We start from the raw sequence: 10,252 nt of genomic DNA, 5'->3' as shown, positions 1-10,252 counted from the left end.
GCACAATCATGGTGATCACAGGGTATACTTGGGCCTGAGCACTATGTGTGAAATTGTGAATTGCTACTTGAATTAATGGTTAATTATCAATTCTGTTTCCTATAGATTATAAGGAAGGTTATATATATATATATATATATATATATATATATATATATATATATATATATATATACTTGATGTGAATATTTTTGTGATATTCTAAGTCGTGGATGATAACATGGAATCTTTAAATAATGACTGCTGGTGCGTACTTACCCTTGAGATTTATGTTGTTTCCTTTGCATGCGTGGTTGTGTATATTGCTGGATAATAGAAACAGTTGTTCTTTTCCACCAATTCCGCCAGGTCTCATAACTGAGTAAGAGTAGCAGTGATATAATCATGATAATTGATGTAGTTAACTAGCATTAAGAAGGACTTGTTATTTGACCTTAAAATTGTACGTAGACAAATCTATGTAGGGATAGATCACTTATCTAAGTAGATCCAGTTAATGCCCTTAGAGAGTAGAATTGGAAATAATTAAGGCTTAAGCATGTGGGTCCGCTGTCCTTACAAATTTTCTAATGGTGAATTGGCACTAGACATCATTCTTGAGAAAGAAGCTGTGAAAAATGGTGATGTGTGGAGGAGGGTACTTGACTCCTACCTCCCTGTCCTTCATGTGAGTGATACTTGTCGTTCTAGTTCATATGTATTGGATTGCTTTGTATGATGTTGGCCACTTTTAGACTTGCATATAGTTTATTGTCTCTGATTAGAGTAACGGATTTTATATGGTGATTGTTTGAATTTGTTAGTTTAGATTTTTAACATTATATTGGAACTGAATGCACAATTAAAGAAGGGTTATCTGGATTGAACTTAGAATATAGTGGACTGAACTGGTAAATTGTGATTACATGGAGCTACACCTTATTTGGCTTGTCTTATTATGTTGGCTAATTGACACTTTGCTAAATTTAATACCCGAGTAAGCATCAGAAGGTTTTAACTGGGTCACTGTAATAAATTTTTGTACAGATATTGATAGCCTGCGTCAATGACTTAATGGGTTTAAATAGATATATTGGAATTTGACTGTTTATAAGTTTTGACTGTTATATGTTCATACTTTCTTCGTTTTATTAAACTGTGGGCTCAGAAAATTGATATCTGCAGATACATAGAACCTTAGGTTTGGTTTACTTTATGGACATTATCATATTAATTGGTCAACTCAGTTTCACTACTTCTGATCAATAATTCACATTTAAATCGCCACACACTTGGTCATTTGTAATGTTTTTTTTTGACTGCATGATTCAGTTTATTGCCGAGTAACTTAATACTGAAATTGTGGAGCTAGTTAACTGACTATAGACGCAAACCAACACCTGTTTCATATAACATGCTATGTGTAACCTCTTTAACCATTTTAACCGAGCTTACTAATTTGTCCAAGTTTACAACATTTAAGTGTTGCATACTCTTACATATAATATACACCTTATAAACGTTCCCGATGTATAAACATGCAATTTTCATGCCTAGTAGTTCAAGTGGTCGAAGCAATCATAAGTTGGCACATTGGGTGCTTAAGCATGCAATTTTACATATGCATCATTGTCTGTATGTGGGTCTGCATTATATGTTGAAGTACTTACTTTTCTGTTCACTTTAAGAGTTTGAACTTTTCTCTATCATAATATTTCTGAGTAGTAGTCCCTTACACTGGTAATGTTAGTAAAATCTTGCATTGTCTTAGGGGTATATTTTAAATTGCAACGCAGTACATGTTGGATCTCGAAATATGAATTGTATGTATAGGTGAATCGGTATTAACTGAGTGTGTGTAAGGAGAAAGGCTAATATAGCTGCATTGTGTAATAACTTGAACTATTCTCTCGATTTAATTGCATATATGCTTTAACTGCTAAACAAGAATTAATACGAATCTCCTTCACTGTCTGCTTATAATTGTTGGGAACTGCAAATTAATTATGGATATGTCCTTAGAGCTAGTTATTGGTTGGAACTCTCCTGTTATACTTGCATCGTTACGTGGACATCTAACATAAAGGCTGAGTATGTGATATAAAAGTTGAATTTAACTTTAGCACTATGATGATATTTAATTGTTATTTAACAGGCATAAGATTCCATTTTGAACTGGAATACACTGTTGTAAATCTCATGCTCAAAAGTTTAATAATTGTTTTGCAAACATCATAAGATATTGCTATTATTCTGGAGATGTCATTATTGCATAGATGCACTACTGTTTGTATGGATGGGCTCAGTTATCTATTTAAGGGACTTTGGACTTGGTGTTTTCATGCATGTTGTCTTGTGTCGTGTTTTTGACTTGTCACTCTAGATAGAAATTTAATTGCAACTCGGAGTTGGATGTGGTCTTTGTGAACTTGAATTATGAAAGTGTGGTCTCTGTTAGTTGTTAATGTTGGATAGCTGTTTCAAATTGTAATATGTGTCAATGTTTGGAAAATTCATATCATGGTTAATGGATCCTCTGATCAGTGGAGTCAATTACATCCGAGGTACCTAGGACAGCGGAAAGCGCGAGGAAGTTTCCTCATATGGGTGTTTTGACGAACTGTATGAGGGGTACCACTTAACATGATATGTCTGAAAAGTAGGATAAAGGTTTTGTGATTTTATGAAGACTTCTCTCGTATGAAACTTAGAATGTAATGTGCTCTGTTTTACTTGCTTGACTTCCGGAAGGCTAATAAGTATAGAATTCTGTCTGTGATACTATTAAGTAAAGTAATTAATGTAGAAGTCTGAATATGACGCAAATGTGTGATGTGTTTAGTGAGTGAACTGAATCGTTAATATTGATAAAAATTAAGTAGGGAGTAATGGCACTTCTAAATTGTAACATGTATATTGCAAAGACGAAACGTTTGTAGTTAGAGATCCTAGTTAATTAGCCCTTATATTTGCACAGGTAATAGGAGGTAATATTACTTCATGGTTAAATGGAACTCTACATTCTAAGGAATTTTCCATTTAGGCCATTGATTTGTTAATTGCATTTTATATGGAAACATTTAAATTTATGATCAGTTGAGTAGTAGCATGGTGTGAGTTCAAGGGTGAGTGATGATATAGGGAATTTTGAGAGGCCATCTGTCTATTGTCATGTTTTGCTCCATCGGTTGAAATCTTGAAGCAGGGTGAATAAAATTCTGCTCACTTATGCCGCACTAATATTGTTTATGAAAGTTTATAGAGTGAAGAAGTGTCTTGTAAATGAATTTGTCTAACTTGCCAACCAAATATGTGCGAGAGCTATGAGCCTCAGTATAAATGTGATAGCGGGAGTTCTTGTTAGTAGGCTCATACGTCGGTTTTACTTCATTTTGTGATAGCATGATTTTGATGTTGATAAAAAGGGAACCAGACATTTGTTCTGTTATGAGTAAGTTTAGAAATTTTTGTCTCCCTCCAGGTGAGTAAAACTGGGATACATAGATATACATCTGAGGAACATGTAAAGTAGAACCTGTTTGTATTACACGGATCAATGTTGAGGACTTTATAGATGTATATCTGGGTGGAATATAACATATTGCATGAATGAATTTGTGTTAGGCACCCGAAGCAAGTGGCTTTTGGGATGGTAGGATGAAGTTTAGGGACAAGCTTCAAAATAAGTTGGGGAGAGTGTAACATCTCGTATAATTAGGAATCTATATAAAATTGCAATTAGGAATGTGATAGAGTACTTTCCTTCGAATTATATAAATATTTTCGTTAGGGTGGAATTAATTTAAATTAGGGAATTGTTTGAATTATAATTGTGGGTGAGTATTTATTTTAGGCATTTGAAACTCTTGTTAAAAGTATTGGAATAATTTAATAGTAACATATAAAAAGCCTAATGACACATAGAAGATGTGGGAATTAATAATTTAGTGGACTAGTACGTGAGTTAAGAGAGCCATTGGATGTATATTTATGGACCCTAACCCCCCAAAGTCGACGGCCCATAAGCCTTTTTGCGGGACTTAGTTTCATCCCTAAACCCTTATCCATCTTAACCTTATCCTAAATAAATCCACAAGGCTGCCTTACATTGGTTGGATATTAACACATGGTATAACACCACCCACCTTTGTATCCATTTTATGCGCATAGAGTAGATAGAATTTTGATGACTTGTTGCTTTAGCCAAGCTCATTCAGCTTTATTAACATGCAGCCAATGAGAGTATTGTAGTCAGTTTGCATGTGATGGTATTAGGCAGAAATCCCACACTTCCTTTACTCTCTTTGGTGCGCATGAATTGGGAGGGAGAGTCAAGTTATTTTTGTTGGCCATTGTAGCCTTTTAAATCAGAATCCTAACCCCCATTCTTTCTTCCTAAGCGCTGATTGTGTAAGGAAATAGGTTGATGATTTATCTTAGTGAAACATAATAAAATTTAGCCATTCCATCTTCTCCATTCCCCTAAAAACCGTAAGCTGAGTAGAGTGAGAACATCCAGAAAAATTTCATATCATTCCCTCCTCTTCTTGCTACAAAACCGTGGACCTCTTTGAAGCACAACCAAAGTTCTAAACACACTCCTCTCCTCCTACCTTGTTCGGCTGTGCACTAGCATACGACGAGGTAAAGCATTTCTTCTATATCTCTATTCATCCGTGTTCCACCTCGGTTTTACAAGGGTTTCTTCCCTTTTGTTACAGCTGAAAACTCGAAGGAGTGTGAGGTTGTTGGCTCAACCTTTGGTGACTGTTCTCTGGTCGATTATTGAAGCCTTGGGGTGCATGCAATTAGGTGGAATCTGAAATCAACTCTTCCTCTTGAATCTCATTGTTCGGCCTTAGAGGTATTTTAGGAGGACTTATTTATCGTCTCTTTTAGTTCCATTCTGTCTTGTTGAGAACCCCATAGTTATTTGATGCATGCAACCCATAATCGAGTTTGAGCCTAGGAAAAATAGTTCTTTACCTTTCGTTGAATGGTTCCCTTGGACTAGGAAAATTATTAAAATTTGTATGTGCTCAGAATTTTTTGACAGCATGTTGAAGCCCTTTTATTGTCCCTTTTGTCATGTAGAAATGTTATTTTAATGAACAATTTAGGCATCTAGTGATGGGCAGTAAACCAATTTTGTATGTTGGAAATTTCACTGTTATTCATGGTAAATTAATAGGACATGCTGGACAGCATGCTGTATATTTCCCTTTTAGCGCACCTTAGGCCTTTGGAAGTGGAAAATAAATGAATAAACATCATGAGACCCTCTTTGTATGAAACCCGAATTGGGGACTTGAGAAACTTTGAGTTTTCTTCGCTGTTAACAAGTTAGAAAAAAGAATTAGAGTCAGAAAAATCAGTAAGTAAAAGACCTGTAGAAACCGTGTAAAATGTTAAGGCTTGTAGGCATGGTTAGTGCTTGTATAATTATAAGAACCAACGTTTGAGATTCTGTTTGGTTTTGCTTGATTAGGTGCGCATAACCCTTGAGTGTGGGCTAATTGTTGCTGCTGTTTGGTGCACATTTGTGGGACGCGAGGTAAGTGTTTGGTGGTGAGATCTATTGTGACTATTAGCTAGTGTATGAAATTGTGAATTGTTGCTCACATGTTCCTTGGACTCGTATGCTGTTATATGTTATATGTATTCTTCCTTGAACTTGACATGATGGAAATTCTGCTTTGGGAAGCATTTGTTATTCGGCAGCTTGGTATTAAAAATACATGAAATATATGCTATTATGATGATGATCTAGTCATGCATATGTACATCATAATTCATCTGTTTCTTTTTGTGTGTGCGAAGCATATCATGGCATACAACATTGTGCATCCCGTTTGGAAACCGAAGTATGTAATATAAGTAAGCATATGATTGAGCACGCATCATATAGGCATCCCTCCGGTACCAGAGTATGGGACACTTGGCTTCAGTCCGCATAGGTCACAGTTGGAATTCACCTTTGATGGAGCCAATATCGAATCTCCACTGTGTATGTTAGTACGTGCACTGCAGTGCTATGAACGTACATTACCATGGTGTTATATACGCACTCTGATTAGTAATATGGCGTTTTATACGCACTCCGATTAGTATTATGGCGTTATGTACGCATCATGATTAGTACTTTGGCGTTATGTACGCACTATGATTATATGTTGATGCGACTGTTTTGGAATCTTGTACCTAGTCTAATATTGTTGCTTTACTGGTTTTACTATCACACTAATGGGATTTTTCTCACCCCTTCGGGGGCTATTTTTTTTATAAATTGCAGGAGCACGAAAAAGCATTTGATGATGTACTTGTATAGGAGATATTCTCTTTACATGCTGCTGTTGGAATTTCTGCTGTCTGTTTGCTGATTCTGTTGAATGCGCATTAAATATTTGACGTTGGTGTAATATTTTGGGAGATTGGAAAAATGTTGGGACATACCTGATCTTGCTGTATTTTGGGATTTTATGTACTGCTGTAAATTGCGTAATTTTGAACTCGTTTGCGAAAATTATTTGGTCTGTTTCTACATTCGGATTTTCTTTAAACTGATTTAGCGAGCATCTTACGAGTTCTGTATCTGGGGCTACAGACCTCCGATTTACATATAATTTATATGCACGCGAAGCCCCAGATGTCTAGTTTTATTTTATATAAAGTTTATGTCCACTGCATGTAAGCACATATTTATATGATTTTTACAAGTTAGGTAGTTTTGGAACATTTGCACTGACTTATCTCGTGCCTTACGAGTTCTGTTTCGAGAGCTATACACCTCCGAATGGAATAATTTTTATATGCACGTAAAGCCCCGAATATCTAGTTTTCTTGTGTCAAAGAAGATTTTTTTAACTTGTTATATTCGAATTGATATGATTTTTACAAGACAACAAGGTTTTCTGGAAAACTGTCATTTACGTAAGCTATGTATTTTAACAAGTTCCACTCTGATTTTTATACAACCAGATTTCAAATAAAGATAATGTATCTCGATTTAAAAGTGAAGTTTAATTATTCAATTCTATTCCGTTACGACTCTAATCCGCTTAGCAGACAACTCCCTTGGACGCGTACAGGGGAGGGTGTCACATTATACCTTTCAATTTGCATAACATTTTAATTGTTATAGAAAAATGCGTTTTAATCCTTACAAGTTTTGATTTAACTTTGGTTTGTTCTAAAAGATTAAGGAATAAAATTAGGGAAATGTTTATATCCTTTTATATAAGAGAACCCCTCATTCCTACAGACACAATAAAATAGGGTTAGTAATTTAAAAAAATTAAAAATAAAATAAAAACATGGCACAAAAATCGATCCATGTGTAAGAACAAGTTCTTATCATATGTCAAAGAAGAAAAACATTTCCCATAAAATTAATATTAACTTCTTATGATTGATGGATTAAATTAAGGAGTATGTTTTTCTCATGTTATATGAGATAACATACCCCTCCTACTCATATATCAAAAGTTGTGCTAGTATTTATTTTATTTTATTTAAAAAAGTGAGTCCTACATGTTTTGTGTTTATGGCATGAGATAACAAGTCTTCTACAACATGAGACTTGTATTTCCCTTAAATTTATTGGTATTATTTTTTGTGTGAATTAAACCGGTATTAATTTGGACTATATATATTAATGATATCTTTTATCTTTTGGAGATTAATCAATATTATTCTTTTAAAAAAACAGGAAAAAGTTCACCAATGCCCCTGTGGTTTTCTCCAGAATCACTTATGCCCCTGTGGTTTTTTTCTTATCACATATGCCTCTGTGATTTGTAAAAGGGTATGTTTTTTTATCACATATGTCCGTGAGGTTTCTTAGTTTTTACAAAGCACATGGGCATATGTGATCGAAAAAAAACCATAGGGGTATAAGTGATTCTGGAGTAAACCATAGGAGAATTGGTGAACTTTTCCCAAAAAAATAATAGTAACCTAATTTTCAAGAAAAAAAAATGATATTTTATTAATTCGTATCCCTTCTTTTACCAAACTACGAAATGGCCGCCGCAATTGAAACTTCTAGAAGTAAGCGATAGCTTTTCCAACCAACCTCTTTGGACTTAAAATCCCGTATGTATAAACCCCCAAGGGTAGCTCAGTTGGCAGCTGAGCTCCCAAGGGATTGCTTGGTGCAGGGATACCTCCTGGCAATGTACCAAAAAAAAAAAAAATTCCGTATGTATACGTGGAGGAAAACAAAAATATACTATTCTTTGGTCCCTTTTTTTTATAGTTAATATGTTTTTATTATTAATAATAAAATGTCATTTTAATTTTTTTTATTTTTAAGATAATATGAAAGAAATGATAAAAATAGTATTTTTTTTCAAATTCTTAAAAAAAATAAATAATAAGGTGACATTTTTGTAAACATTAGATTTGAAATATTAACTGAAAATAAAAATAAAAACTTAAAAATACCTTTATATTTGTTTTTGTAATTATGAATTATTCCATTTTTTTTAATGTGACTCTTGGGAAACAATTAGCTATAGATGAAAGGGAAAATGTAAAAGAGAATAAAATAGGAAAAGAAAAATAAATTGTAACAGGTGAACTTTTGTGTGTTCTCAGTGAACATGAGATAATATCAGTGCTCCATGGAAAAAAAAGCCTCGATTCTTATGAAAAAATTAAAAAGCCTCCCTTACCATCTATTCGCATGACAAATTTATTTTTCTAGACAGAGCAATATATGTTGGTCCATACAATTAAGAACCCAACAAGTTTATAATAATCTTATATAATGATTTAAATAAAGTTTGTAAGAAAAAAAATCAAATTAGATCTAAATTGTTGAAAATGTATCACTTTAAATATACACCAAGTATTTTTCCCTCCAAGATTTTTCAAAAGGTACAAATATAAGATTATCAAAATGGTTCAAACTCATCAAGTTAAGGTGTTTACTTGTTGAAAATGTCCAACCTGGCTTTATGCAGATCAAGCTGTGCGGATCCAAGTAGGCATATAGCTACATTGGCTAGATTTTAACTATGATCAATTGATAATTTCAGCAGAGGAATTGAGAGCTAATACAGCAGTGTGCATGACACTATTTTTTTGGTCATATCACAAAATAATATATAGATATAAATTGGAGGGGAGGGTGGGGTGGGGTGGGGTGGGGAGGACTCATTCTTTGGTTTAAGTCCCTGGAAACAATGTAGATTCATGTAATTTTATTTTAAAATTCATGGTGATTGACACTTTTGTCTCCATTTTTTTAAAAAAAATTCTCATTTTTCTTAATTATATTTTTAAATTAGTTAATAATTTTAATCTTTTATCAAAACTATATACTAATTTGTCCTTGTTTGACTGTTGACCGACTCAGTTATTTAAATACAAGGCTCAAATACTTCAAAAACTGGTTGTTGTGACTAGAAATTAGTTGGTTCAATTTTTAGGTAAAGCATCTTGAGGTAAAAATCTTCACGCTCTATGCCACAACGAGGATTAGTCTCTTTGGTTTATGTCCCTGGAAACAATGTAGATTCATGTAATTTTATTTTAAAATTCATGGTGATTGACACTTTTGTCTCCATTTTTTAAAAAATTCTCATTTTTCTTAATTATATTTTTAAATTAGTTAATAATTTTAATCTTTTATCAAAACTATATATTAATTTGTTTTTGTTTGACTGTTGACCAACTCAGTTATTTGAATACAAGGCTCAAATACTTCAGATGTTGTTGTGACTAGAAATTAGTTGGTTCGATTTTTAGGTAAAACATCTTGAGGTAAAAATCTTCACACTTTATGCCACAACGAGGATTAGTCTCATTCAAATGGGTGGGGACACTTTTCGGAAACTAAAAAAACAAAAAAGAAATTCAATTAACATACAATCATAACTCTTAGAAAATGATAAGCGATCATGTAGTAACGACGCTTCACACACATTTAAAATTTTGGTAATTATCTAGATTGAAAGACTATCAACTTGTACTATTTAAATGATGTAGCCATTTACTTGTGTAGCTTGAAAATCAACTGATTCTATTATGAATATTGCAACACAAGATAAACGAAATTTCTTAAATAGTGCTGCTAATAATAAGTAAACAAAATGTGCACTAATTTATAAGAGAAATTATACTCTTATGTTACATAAGATTCATCTCTCATGTTACACTCACATAAAAAGATGTACCTCACTTTTTTTTCTTTTTTTAAAAATTGTTGGGCCCCACTTAATTTATCTCACAACATAAGATAATTTCTCTCCTACAACATAAGAGAAAT

The sequence above is a fragment of the Gastrolobium bilobum genome, unplaced genomic scaffold (genome assembly GCF_033153095.1).
Source record: "Gastrolobium bilobum isolate Gb01-03AN ecotype WA unplaced genomic scaffold, APGP_CSIRO_Gbil_v1 utg1842, whole genome shotgun sequence".
Taxonomy (NCBI): domain Eukaryota; kingdom Viridiplantae; phylum Streptophyta; class Magnoliopsida; order Fabales; family Fabaceae; genus Gastrolobium; species Gastrolobium bilobum.
Note: the sequence above shows the minus strand (reverse complement) of the source record.